At 36.9% G+C, this 13,974-nt stretch overlaps 1 protein-coding gene across 1 annotated transcript in view; it reads right to left on the bottom strand.

The window, feature by feature from the left end:
- The window catches only part of st6gal2b (ST6 beta-galactosamide alpha-2,6-sialyltranferase 2b), a 34,452-nt gene extending 21,839 nt beyond the window's left edge, over nucleotides 1-12,613 (bottom strand). Inside the window, exon 1 of the mRNA XM_081380351.1 lies at nucleotides 12,388-12,613. The gene's annotated coding sequence lies outside the window, so the exon portion shown is untranslated. The remainder of the gene's footprint in view (nucleotides 1-12,387) is intronic.
- Nucleotides 12,614-13,974: the final 1,361 nt, after the last annotated feature.

Below are 13,974 nucleotides of genomic sequence, written 5' to 3'. Positions count from 1 at the left end.
TTTTCTCCTTAAAGTTTTGTCATTTTTTAGTTTGTAAAACATTTGTCAAAGTTTTAGTTTTGTCATTAAAGATCATTATCATCATCTTCGTGCTATTTCCACAACCACGTGATGTAAGTCTAATCCCTTGTCGCAGGAGTTCCTTAATCTAATATATGCTTTTAATCTATTGCAGTGGATCAAAGACTCTACTCATATTCAGGGCCATACGTTGGATCTTGTACTCTCTTATGGGTTTGATGTCACTGATATTGTGTTCTCAAATTTTCTGTTCTCTGATCATAAGCCTATTTTATTCTCACTCTCTCTTCTGGATCTCTCTCAACTTTCTATTACACCTGTAACATTGTCTCAGTTCTACTCTCCACAGTTTAGCACAAACTTCAATCTGTGCTTTGCTGAACTTTGCTCTCAGTTGCACTTGGATCAACCATTATCTGACCTGGATGCGGATCAACATCTTAGCCTTTTAAATTCAGCTTGGCTTAAGGTAGCAAATGTGACTGCTCCCTTAAAGCCTCACAAGTGCAAACCAAAATCTGCACATTGGCAACATTCTGACACCCGTCACCAAAGACAAATTTGTAGAAAGGCAGAATGCAAATGGAAAAGGGACAGGCTGTATGTCTCCAATCCAATCACTCTAAACCAAAGGTTCTGTTTTCAGTTATTCAGTCTGTTGTAAATCCTTCTGTTAACACATTGTCTGTTGCTTCTGATGCTCTATGTGAAGGCTTTGTGAGATTTTTTTATTAACAAAATTACTAACTTAAGACTTAGCGTCTGCCCTAACTTAACTGTTTCCACAATCTTGTCACCTGTTTCTGATTTTTGGGAGGTTTTTGAACCTATCAACCTCCAGACACTGAAGGAAGTGATTGTCAAGCGCAAACCTTTATTTTGTCCTAACAATATCATTCACCTGAGATTTTTAAAATTAATTATTGATGCGATTGGGCCAGGTATGGTATCTCTTAAACAAGTGCCTCCAAATGGGCTCTGTTCCTGCCAATCTTAAAATGGCTACGGTCACTCCTCTGCTCAAGAAGCCTTCACTAGATCCTTTCGTTTAAAAAAAAAAACGGCCTATTTCTGTTTTACCTTTCATTTCTAAGCTACTGGAGAAAATTGTGCTGGATCAACTCCAACACGTTTTGTCAAGTAATTGTATCTATGAGGTTTTTCAATCTGGCTTTAAGTCTGCTCAAAGCACTGAGTCCGCCCTCCTGAAAGTGTTAAACAATATTTATCTCTCTACTGATTCCGGAGACACTGCAGTTCTGATTCTTTTAAATCTTCCGACTGCTTTTGATACTATTGACCACCCTACTCTATTATCTAGACTAGAGTCTTGGGTGGGTCTAAAAGCTACTGTTCTGAAATGGTTTCAATCATACCTGTCTGACAAAATTTTTGTAAAGATGGGTAATTTCTCCTCTTCCATGGCACCTATGACTTGTGGCCTTCCACAGGGCTCTATTTTGCCTCCCCCAACTTTTTTTCAGGGGTGGCCAGGGGCACGTTCAAGCTTAAACTGGTGTGCCATGCTTTGCTATGGTTTAAAGGTTAAACGACATGTTTCCTGGAAACTGTGTGCAACGGGTTTGAGATACTTTTTCTCTTGTTTGGTGGGTGTTTCAAAAATGTCAGCAACATGTAAACCACACGGTATTAAATAGACAGCTCGCACAATAGGTCCAAGTAAAGTCGTTTACAAATGTGTCCGACAATTGAAGATATTAGAAGACATGTTTGTCGTAAGCGTTTTATAGTAAAAATATAGCATATCAACAGTGATCATAAATAATGATAAGCCTAATACAATAAAAATAATACGGTCATATAGATCATAACACAGTCTCGAAGGTAAGAAGTGGATTATCCTTCACCTGAAATGTTTGTTTCATCCTGAAATGCGAGGCAAATGTTGGATCACAATAATTAGGAACCACAGTTTCCACAAATCCCTTCACTCGATTGGGATGTTCTCTTTTATTCTGGACGGCAAAGGCAGTGACTGTAACATCAAGTGTATTTTGCAGTATTAAACACATTTATACCGATTTCATCAGGCTCCGACATATCTTCAAAAAGTACACAAAGCCTTCTCACCTGCCATAGTTGCAACTCTTGGGTCATCAGAACAGGGTGTTCAACGCACCACCGCTTCCATTTAAAAAACGTTTTGCTACTTTTTGTCGGGGCTGAACGCAGCCCAGGTAAGACCCAGTGATTTTATTGGGGTGGCAAAAAATAAATAAAAATCCTGCTTCAAATCTAGAGAAAATCCCTTAACATGTATCTAATTACAAAACAGCTTGCTATTTTCTTAATTTTGTTGTGTTTATTTTATTATTGAGAGAGGAAAGTGCGCAGCAAATTAAATGGATACTTCAGGATTTAGCATTAAGCTTTGTATTAGTAGAAAACATGTAGTATTTTCGAATTACCGTGCTTTCCACCCTCATATCCCCCTGAGACGAGAGATTTCTGTATTTTTTGTCTGGAAAAAATCCTCCGATGATGCAAAAATCGGCATTTTGCGTCATCTGAGAATTTTTTGGCCAGAGGCTAAAGACTACAGCCAGTAGGAGGAGCTGTCCCGCATGTTTTCAACCCACCCATAGAGGGGGGGATCTCACTCACAGAATGTACACATAGTTTCAGACGTCTTTCTTTGGAAGCTAAGCTAGCAGGCTCTTGTTCTGTGGAGAAAGCCGAGTAGTAAAAGAAAGCTAAGTAGTAGGGGTTACCATCCTCTTTTTCCCGGACATGTCCGGCCGTCGAGATCGTCCAAAATGTCCGGGATTCGGCTTTTGCTTTCTGCAGTCGCCATTCATTGTTTACATGCACACCTTTTGTTTCAATCTTACTGAATTCATTCCGATTGGTGAATCTGAATGTAGTGTTTGCATGAACGCTAAAAAAGTGATTGGTTGATGTGCATTTTAACATTGCTAAGAAAATTCCCGCTCCTCCGTGAGAGATACGAGACCGGCGCGTCTCAGTAATGACACCACCGGCCTACGGCCGTTCTCCCGCGGCCGTCAGCCTCGTCCTGCTCGCCACAGTAAACATGATGAATGGCGACTGTAGAACGCAAAAGCCGAATCCCGGACATTTTGGGCGATCTCGAAATCCCGGGCAAACTCGTCACAGAGTCTCACTAGTAGCCTAGCCTTGTTGTTTTCAACTGCGCTTTCTTACCGGTAGGCGTGGCTTGGGAGTGGCCTCGTAGGGCAGCGAAGCAAGTGCATTCTGGGAGTTGCTGTCTTTCATCCTCATAAGCCAAAAATAAATTTTCTGGATTTTCTCAGTCTAGAAAGCTCCAAATTCAAAAATAATTTCACATTTCTTGTACATAAATTACCTATTTTAAATACACATTCATCTTTCCAGAGGTGAAGTACCCCTTTAACTCATCTTACTGTAACTCTCAGCAGTGTGGGCGGCGTCAGATGTTCTCTAACAGTATATCGTTGCTCACGTGTTTCTTCATTATACCCCTAAATGAAGAACGAAAAAGAACTTCGCCCTGAGTAGCTATATCAGGGCCTTAACTGTGATCGCGTAAAGCCTGTGTGGAATAGTCTACGTTAAAACGGATGTGGAAAGGAACACATAAAACGTATTTCATGTAACTGCATAAAAATAAAAAAACTCTGGTTAAACACTGGATCATCGTTCCTATGTAAAAAAAAAATTGCGTGGAATAAATATCTTCCATAGAAAAGGAGTCTCTGACACAAGCACGATCAATCCGTATACTGTAACTGCTAGAGTTCCTTATTATAGCCATAACAGAGCATACGGCTTATAGCTAAAACATCGCAAAATAATGTGTTAAAGTTAAATAATAAAGTTAAAGCTACACTGTGTCATTTTTTAAGTTGATTCTTAGCAAAAAACACTTTGTTCTTTTTAAATTGATCTGTGCTCATTGATGTGTAATTGCTTCTACCAACTAATCAAGTATTTTTGTAAGCGTAGAATCTGCCATTTAGAATACATACGAGCGAGTCACTCGAATGGTGCGCCTCCATCTTGATAATACATTAGCCAAAGAGGGACACACCTGGAAATTCAAGCTTCACCTTTCGCATTTTTACACTCAGTGGCACCGTGACGAAGGCGAGGGGGAGATTACCCGTGACTGCCGGCAGATTTTAAATAATACGGCCACCGTAGGAGTTAAAATGCCCTCGGAATGGGAGGGGCTAGAAAGTAATATTCAGTTGGTAGTCATATACAATTTCAGCGCTAGATGGGCGAAAATCCTACACAGTGTAGCCTTAAGTTATTAAAATTGAAACAGCGTGTTCAGCTATATTGAACCGCAGTACAAATGCAAAGATGAAGTTGACAATGCTGACTCGCCATCTACTGAATGCGCCTATAGAGATAAATGCACATTTCATATGGATTACATAAGCAGAGAGTAGTCTGATTCTTTTAATTTTGAATTGTTTTGTTTAATAGTAGACGTTTCAATCTTTCTTATATATATATTTCTCATGTCTGTGAGGCAAGTAGCTTATATGCCGAGTTTCGGTTCATTTATGAGACGAGCTCCAGTTCACGTGGAAAGCAAGTGATCGCATCGGCGCCTCCATTTCCTGATTATATTGTCTGCTATATTCTTATTTATTAAATCCAAGCAATTGGTTGATGAAACATTGATTAAAATTATGATACAGTTTATACAAAACTAAATTCACTTGGTTTAAAGAAAGGTTTTCTACAAAACAAAACTTAATGAAGTGGTCAAAATCATGTCTGAACCACTCCATATGTCTCCCGATATACTGCGCATCTTATGATCCTATCTTACTCAGGCTGTTCACTTTTAATATACAATAAACAGAAAAAAAAAACAAAAAAAAAAAAAACATTATATTTGGCTATTTAAACATAAATATGAAAATAAATGTTTTTTCTTTAATGGCTATAGCATGTATAGTAGCCTACAGTACAGAGAAATTTAATGGTGAGTTAAATGTCATTTTCTGTAGAGAAAAATAAATGACGGAATATTATACTGAAATTACATTCAGTGTTGAAACATGTTTAGCCAGACACTTCAAAGAGCTTGAAAGTTGAAAAACAATAGAAAATTTTAGCTCAACTGGGAAGAAACCGGTATCTAAACTTATTAGATGGTTGAACGTTTTAAATATATATATATATATATATATATATATATATATATATATATATATATATATATATATATATATATATATAGCACATTTATAAGAATAGTTCAGTCAGAAATTAAAAATCTGTCATAATTTACTTGTTATGTTGTTCGAAACCTGTAGGACTTTCTTTATTCTGTGGAATGCAAATTAGGAATTTATTTTTATTTTATTTTACAATATCTTGGATGTCAAGATTTTAAACTTAAATGTCAATGTAATGTGAAAAATAGTTACCTTATAATACCTTATACCTTAAAATACAACCTTAATAATACCTCTATAGTACTTTGCAAAAATCATACTTTTTGTCATTTCTTTTTTTTGTATACTGACCACTAACTGTGTAATTGACTGTTATCCAGTACAACATAATCGCACAAAGATTTTTACATAGCTATGTATTTGTAGTTGTGCAACTTTATAAGATGGAAAGACACAGATCTAATCCCCAGACCGGAAAAACATGTTTTTTTGTGTGTGTGTGTTTTTTTTTTTTGCACCTACTCTCTGTGTTTCATTCAATAACAGTATTAAATGAGATAAGGGTGAAAGGTTACCCATACGTTTGGTATATCTGCCTGGGGTCAGAGTCTCTGTTTCCTATTAGTATTAATAACAGTGGTTTTAAATGATACAGAGGAAATCAGGTGCATTTCAGATGCTATTATTCCAACCAGCATTTATGTAGGCTATAGTGTGTTAACTGTATTGTCACAAAGTTCAGAAATCAACAAGGGCTTGAGGCAAAAATTCTACAGATGACAGACTGCCATTATGGTGACGAGTGAAGTCACTGGCTGCAATATTTAATGCCATATTTGTCACATATTTTACATTATTGCAGCACCTTTCTTCCCAGTGTGTCACAAACGCACTGGGGTGCGTTTCCCGTACAATTATCTAACTCGCTGGTTCGCTACCATATTACGATGCATCATTGAAGAAATCAACTAGCTAGTCAAGACTGTTTCCCGAAACCAAATTGTTGCAAAGTGGTCGTTCAACCATGTTGATTTATGACATCACGCACGTGGTGGAGTAACAACTATTTTCAATGAAACTGTTTAAGATCGAATCAACGCTAGATGTTTTGATATAAATTACAGACATGGCATCTGAGGACTATTTCTCATTTTTCTCAGTTATTTTGCTTTATTTCCAGATTCAATCATAGGCTTGTTCTTACATAGTAGAGCACATTTGCACATCTGCAGTCTTCAAAAACGGTGCTTTAAATCTCTTGACCAACTAAAAAGTAAATTACATTTGTATGTATTCTAAATAAGACACAGGTTGCACTGAATGTCAGCTTGCTTATTTTTCTCAAGATAAGGATTTATTAAGTCCACGTCATGCAAACTAGAAACTATGCTTCTAACCACAGGTCGAGAGCTGTAGTTTCAACCACACAACTTTGCAATGCTGTTTGCGAGTGGTTTCGAACGACGGTTTCGGGAAACACCGACTCATTGAACTATGTTGATAACGACGGAGCTGGCGACCATAGTTGGCTAACGATGCTTTCGGAAAACACAACTCTGTTTAATATGGTCCCCCCTTAGTGCACAACACAACGAAATTTAAAAAGCAAACATAAGTTCACAACAACACAACGGAATCAAGCCACAACACAATAGAAAAAAGCCACAACACAATAGAAAAAGGCCACAAAACAATGTTAACAAGCCACAACATAACAAAAATCAAGCCACAAAATAACAAAATCAAGCCACAACACAACAGAAACAAGCCACAACATACGAAATCAAGCCACAAAACAACAAAATCAAGCCACAACACAACAGAAACAAGTCACAACACAACGAAATCAAGCCACAACACAACGAAAATGCTCCCTACCACTAGGGGACACCCAGAACGTGGTAAAGTTAGTTTTAGGTTCGATATTCGTTTTCCCTTGCCACTGTTCTATAGAGTCGGCAGTCTTACAAAGATATCAATAGAGTGGTGCAGGTATGACATCACTTTGTAGGCCAAAACACGGAAGAGAGTTAGCATTTTAGCACTTCCAGTTCCATCGTCCCGAGATCAGTGGGTTTTTTGAATGGGGTTTTGGTTAAATGGCTGAAATAAGATCTGTGGTGAACACAAGCTCAAGACACCTTCAAAAAACCTTTGTTTTATTGTACAACATAAAACATGAACTTTGTCCCACTCGTAATTCTGTTACATGGAAGCTGACTGTTACGTGTCTTGAAAAAGGCGGTTGCTAACAAGTGGCTAAATGGGACTACAGAGGCTGCCGAGGAGATAAACGTCGGGTTTTTGTCGAGGGAACCAGTGTGATGCTAACTGCTGGTTGGCCTACAAAGTGACGTCACACCTCCACCACTCTATACCATGGTTAGTTTTAACAGTATGTAACCATTGTATATCAACATGAAATTCAAAACAACCTACATGCATTATAGCAACATATTTATACCTGAGAATGCTTTGACGTGCTACAACAGCGCATGATGCATATAAGGGAACATCTCCCAATTCAATTCCCCCATCTCCACGAAGTGTTTAAAATGTAAAATTTGTATTAATTAAAATGACTTTTAACATTTAAAAACAGACATGTTCAAATTCCAAAGCTTGCAGTAGGTTCCTACTGGTAAGACTGATTTACTACAGGTGACATTGTCAATACCTCCATTTATGTATTTACAGTAAACAATTATTTTCAGAAAAAAGTTTTTTTTTTTTCATGTTCCAAAGGTTGTAGTATTGTCCCAGTGACCAGACTGACTTACTACAGGCGAAATATTGGCAATACCTCCCTTAATGTATGTACAGTAAACAAATATAGTCCCAATAAGCTGTTTGTTGTAGTTCTTGAAAACGGTTTTCTGTTAAAGACAATAATTATCTCCCTTTGGGAGTGGAGTTTGTAACCTTGCAAAACCTTTTAATGCTCAAACAGCAACATTACACACTAACTAAAGTTGAAAAAATGAAAAAGCATTCTTTAAAATGTCCAGTCCCTGTTTAATGTTCTGTAATTACATGGAAAATAGCAACCAGATTCAGATTCACGCTGTAAAAAAATGTAAGTTACATTTTCTAGCTTGGAAAAAGTGGCAGTATAAAGTAAAAAAAAAAAAAAAAAAAAAAAAACTAAACATAAGTCACAATAAAAATTAAATTGACCATTCTATTTTTTTTTATGGAATATTGCAGCATTTATTATAAAATAAATGATTTATCAATTTACATTATTTAAAGTGCCCCTATTATGCTATTTTAAAGTTTCCTAATGTAGTTTTGGAGTCTCCTACAACAGGTTTACCTCAAAGGTGTAAGTCCACGCTCAATCGGCCCAATGGAGGTATCCGATTAGTGGGGGAAGGTCTCTGCGTGTTACTGTCTTTCCGAGTGGCAAAGTAATTTGATTAAATGCAATACATGTTCTCATATGTATTTTCTCGTTATTTCATCTGATTCCATGAATGAAAAGGTTTTAATGATATCTGAGCAACATTAAATGTGAGCGAATGTTTGACTATTCCTTTTAACTCTTTACTGAAAATAATGTCAGAGTCGATTAGAATAAAATAAAATGTTTACAATTTATTATGTCAGGTAAATGTATCATGCCAATTTCATAATCAGTTCAAAGATAATAGATACAAAACATCAAATGCTCTGGAATTGACATTATAAAATACATGATGCAAAGTGTTTTGCTTAAACTTCGCATCACAGGCTGATCTAGGTTACAGAATCGCCCTGATCCTCTAGTTGCATTTCATTATATAGACAGAAACTTCTTTCACATGGAAACATCTGCTAACAATGGGAATTTACATTCAGAGTTGACACCTTCTGGGAGTAGGAGACAATTTGCCTAGAGACCACCTTCCTTTGTGTGCCAGTTATCTCTAAACTTTTAAAAACCTTATTCCCTTTTGTTTTACTTATTTGGGAATGAGACCTTTGTACCAGTCGCACTGAGACATTTCAAATGATGCCAAACATGTATAATACTCTGATAATTATTCACATCAAACCATATGGATTTTTGGGTGATTTTCATGTGATCTCAGCATGAGAGAGGGGGAGTGGGGGAATAGATGTATTCTGAGGTGAGACTTTGCATCTTAAATGGTGATGCTAACTTTACAAGAGTGAGTTCAAATAGAGTAGCTTTCTCTTCCAGTTCTTCCAGTTTTTCCAGTCTTACAAAGGTCAAAAAACTTTCATTTTCTCATAATATTTATATCCTAATTTGTGATGGTGGTAGCCTAATGGTTAAGGATCTCAGCTTGCAGATTAAATCCCATGGTGTGAGAGGAGAGGTACATGATATAAATAATTCTTCCTCACCTTTGTGCCCTTGAGCAAGGGCAATAGTTAGAAGCACGTGGCAGGATCAAATGAGGGCAAGGGAATCACATGACAAGACAGGAAACATGACTGTAACATGAAACGTGACCTTGTAATGGAAATTTTTGATTTTCATTGATTTACAGTGTTGATTTTCATTATTTTCATTATTAAGACATTGAAATGATCTTTGCTGGACTGTACGTAGTCTGCCAACATATGACCAATGTGTGTGTGTTTTTAAACACTGGGAAACAGGTGAGACATCAGGAGGAGGTAGATTGAAAAAGGGCTCTGACCCCTAGGGTCAGAGACCGTCCAATTTAGAACTTGTGAGTTTGTAAGAATAAACTCAGCAGAATTAGATGACTAGCAGAGAAACCTTCCCTTGTTTAGATAAGGGCCTGTAAGCAGGAGACCTTGAAAGCAGTATAAAGGCTCCTCTGCCCTCCCTCTCGTCGTCGCACTTGTTTCACAGACTGTACTGGTGACTTCTGTGTGGCAACTGGGCCTTCTTGCAAGAATAAAATACTTTTTAATGATCATTTGATTTCAGAGTGTCTCTTACGCAGTGATGATTGTTTAATGAATATTTTTGCCACAACAAACCCAAAACAAAACTACATTCTATTAAGATACGAAGCTCAGGGGTGTACCAAGGAGAAGAGTGGGTGGAAGGGACGCTTCTGGTCTTAACAGGAGCATGCTCCTGCAAGATTTCAGATGAAAGATTTTATGAAATATCTGTCTTTTTTTGGAAGATAATATCAAGCATTCAATGTGGTTGGGATCTGTTGTTAAATCTGCTAAAGGGGAGCTTTTATACAAGACAATGTCTCCATATCCTTTTTCACTTAAAATATTCTTCTGTCCATGCAAAAAACCTTCTCTAATCATAGTTTTAGACACCTAAGAGCATTTGATAAGCTGCCTACTGTACACAAATGCTACAAATGGATACAAACACCATGCTTAGTAAGGCTTAAAGTGTGTGAGTCAGGTGCACAATTCCAGCTTTGTGCTGGCAAAAAAAAAAAAAATCACTAAGTGAGTGCCAGTACAACGGCAGCACCCCAAATATGCAAATTTTTCCACAGTTCTTTTTATTTAATGTTTAATGCTCTTTTGCATCCAGTGTGAAAATTATTATAGACAAGGTATCTCTGTGACAACCTGGTGTTGAGTGCCCTTACTCAAGGGCACAAATGTGATGAATAATTATTAATATCATGTACCTCTCCTATCACACCATGGGATTTAATCTGCAATCTTTCTGTTTTGAAGCTGAGATCCTTAACCATTAGGCTACCACTATCACAAATTAGAGGATATAAATAATTTCACCTGCTGCCTCTTGGTCCTTCATATTTGGCATGTGTCCAATACCACCGAGAGAAACAAACGCCTACGACAGCAAAGGCAATACACAGTGGAGGAGAATTTTAAATCAGCAAAGCTTTTAAACACACTTAAGCAAACCTGCCAAAGAGAGGAAAAAAATGAAGAAAAGCTTTTTCAATCCAAACAGAGGGTTTGCATGACATTTTGTAAAATGTAAAATTTGTAAATTTATAAAAAAAAAAAAAATGGAGACAGAATAAGGGCAAATTTTGATGGGTAGTATGCAGAGGAACAAACCAAGTGCTCCTCAAATGAAAAAAAAAAAAAAAAAAAAAAAAAACACTTATTATGATTATTATTATTATTGCTTTGATGGAAGTATGATCTGGTTCTCTGGTTCTTTTTTTCTGCACTTGGACAACTGATCCAATAGTCTAACCAAAACTAGGATAGAGTACTAAACATATATCTTGCCAGGCACAATCTGTTTTTACTTAGCTTTTTATAGAAAAATGACATCCTGCAAATCTAGGCTACTCTGACTGTAGCAGATCTGTGAATATTGACTCAATATAGAATTAACGATTTGCAAACCATGTAAATAAGACTGGAAAAAATATCATTATAATAAGGAAATATATCACCAATCATCCTTAACCCTTGTGTGAGACACCAAATACTGACTGTACTTATTGCCAAAAATCAAGTCTCTGAAAAAGAACTGTATAAAATAAAATATGTTCAAAAACTGAGTGATATATTTCCTTATTATAATTCTATTTTACCAGTCTTATTTACATGGTTTGCAAATCGTTAATTCTATATTGAATCAATATTCACAGATCTGTTACAGTCAGAGTAGCCTACTTTTCAGAAGCCAGATTTGCAGGATGTCATTTTTCCATAAAAAGTGGAGTAAAAACAGGAGGCAAACATAAGCTGATTGATAATGTCAGTATTTAATGTTTAATGGTGGTAATGTGTTGTCTAGGACAGATGTAGATACAGATGCCCTTCTGTATGTGTAGAGTTATCTGCATACAACTGAAAATGTTCTGTTTGTTATATAATCTACATTTTGGCATGCAGAAGTAGACTTGAAAATAAAAGTAGGCTAACTCCCTTTTCGTTCATGGATTGAGCTTTTTAGATGCAGTAATTTCCTTCTCAACTTATTAGGCTATTTTATAAGGAACAAAGTCATTCAAACAGACAGCAGGTCCTCAACATAACTTAAACACTGCATACATCCTATTAGATTAATTCAATAACAGTCATTACACTGTGAAAGTATGCAACTCCACAAATGCACTGAACAATTACACATTCAGATTAAAATGTTAAACTACTCTTTCATTTAAAAAGCCAAATTACACACACACACACACACACACACACACAAACGGAGTTAGAATCATCTTACAAAAAGCTAACAAAGTTCTGAATACAATAATCAGACACACAGATTCTACCACAAGTCTATGGAAAGGAAGGAGTAGTGTGCACTTACTGCAGCTGTAGACAGATCGAGTTGCGGCTCGCGCCGCTTGTTTAACAAAACTGAACAGTAATAAATGTCCACGTGTGAACATTTACTACACTAAAATTGTAATCCATTGAGCCGTTTCCACGCCAAAGAACTGGACCACAGCCTTTCTCTCTGTCATTACTTTATTTTATGCCAGTTCGGTAGCCTACGCAACCAGCATGTTATTGTCTCAAGTCACGCTCCACATGAGCTCGCAAAACTCTGGGACCAGATCTAATGAGTGCAGACAACGAAAGAAAGACGACTACGGAATCAGCCCGCCCTCAGTGCTTAATATCCAGTGCCAAAGCGCGCGATGTCTTTCCCTGAGCACAAGCACTGTCCGGTCGGATGCTCACTGTTGTTCAATGCATTTATGCTACATGATTGGGGACGTGTGTTTCTTTATGCATTCGCATTCGTGGAGGGAACGTCATAGACTTAGTGATTTAAAATTGGATCAAACAAAGGCAAAGTAAATGTCAAGACTTCAATGGAGGGAAAATGCTACTTCATTTACAACAGTTCTGGGAAAGATTTTCCAAACAATTATCAATTTCATTTCAGAAAAAACAGGGAGAAAATATGTTTTATTTATAAAATTAAAATTGTGAAAATGTGACTTTTGGGAAGTATTAATACGGTAATTTGAAAAGCAGAAATAAGTTGGCATTTCCAAAATAAACAGCTAAAGTAAACTGTTCAAACACAATCATTTTGAATGGTGGACAGCCTTTTTCAAGTCCACCCATAAATTCTTAATGGGCTTTATGCACAGCTGCACTACTTCCTGAACTTCAGCCAGCTCTTTTTTGTTTCCTGTCTGCCATTATTGGACAAACTGATTAATCCAGGTGTGCCTGACTTCAGTAACAATAATCAGACACACCTGGATTAATCAGTTTGTCCAATAATATGTATATATAATAATGTCATAATAACTGTGCACACTATTTTCGCTGTGACTGGCTTGACCAGAGTTCAGCACTCAGTGTTGTGTTTTTGAAGTTCCCATGTCAAGTTCAAATAGTTAAAACAAGGAATAAAATGTAAAAAAAAAAAAGGATAAAACAAGATTGTAACTGATGTTCTGTCTCTTTGGTGCTCTGGCTCCCTTGTTTGGGTCTCTCTCTCTCTCTCTCTCTCTCTCTCTCTCTCTCTCTCTCTCTCTCTCTCTCTCTCTCTCTCTCTCTCTCTCTCTCTCTCTCTGGTAACATTTTACATGCTGGGTAAGATTATTGGTATAAGTTATCATCATCTCATACATCTATTTTGTAACATTTTAAGTGTAACCATAACCATATTTTTTCCATTAAACTGTTTCAATTACAAATAATGTGCTAACTAGTTTTGATTTGGTATTGACTTTGAAGTGCTACAAATTGCAATACAATATCGTCACTCTCTATAGCAACGCTCTCCCACATATTAAGCTATTGTACCTGTGCTTATTTCCGTTGTTGGTATAAGTAGCAGTGGGTGGAAGACAAGAAATGTAGTTTTCTACCATCTTGCGAATAACATTTCTTTAGTCATTCGGCAGTCTTGCAGCTTGAACCTCTGCAGGAA

The sequence above is a fragment of the Scardinius erythrophthalmus genome (genome assembly GCF_964197995.2).
Source record: "Scardinius erythrophthalmus genome assembly, chromosome: 12".
NCBI classification, from domain to species: Eukaryota; Metazoa; Chordata; class Actinopteri; order Cypriniformes; family Leuciscidae; genus Scardinius; species Scardinius erythrophthalmus.
This window is presented reverse-complemented; position numbering and strand designations above follow the sequence as displayed.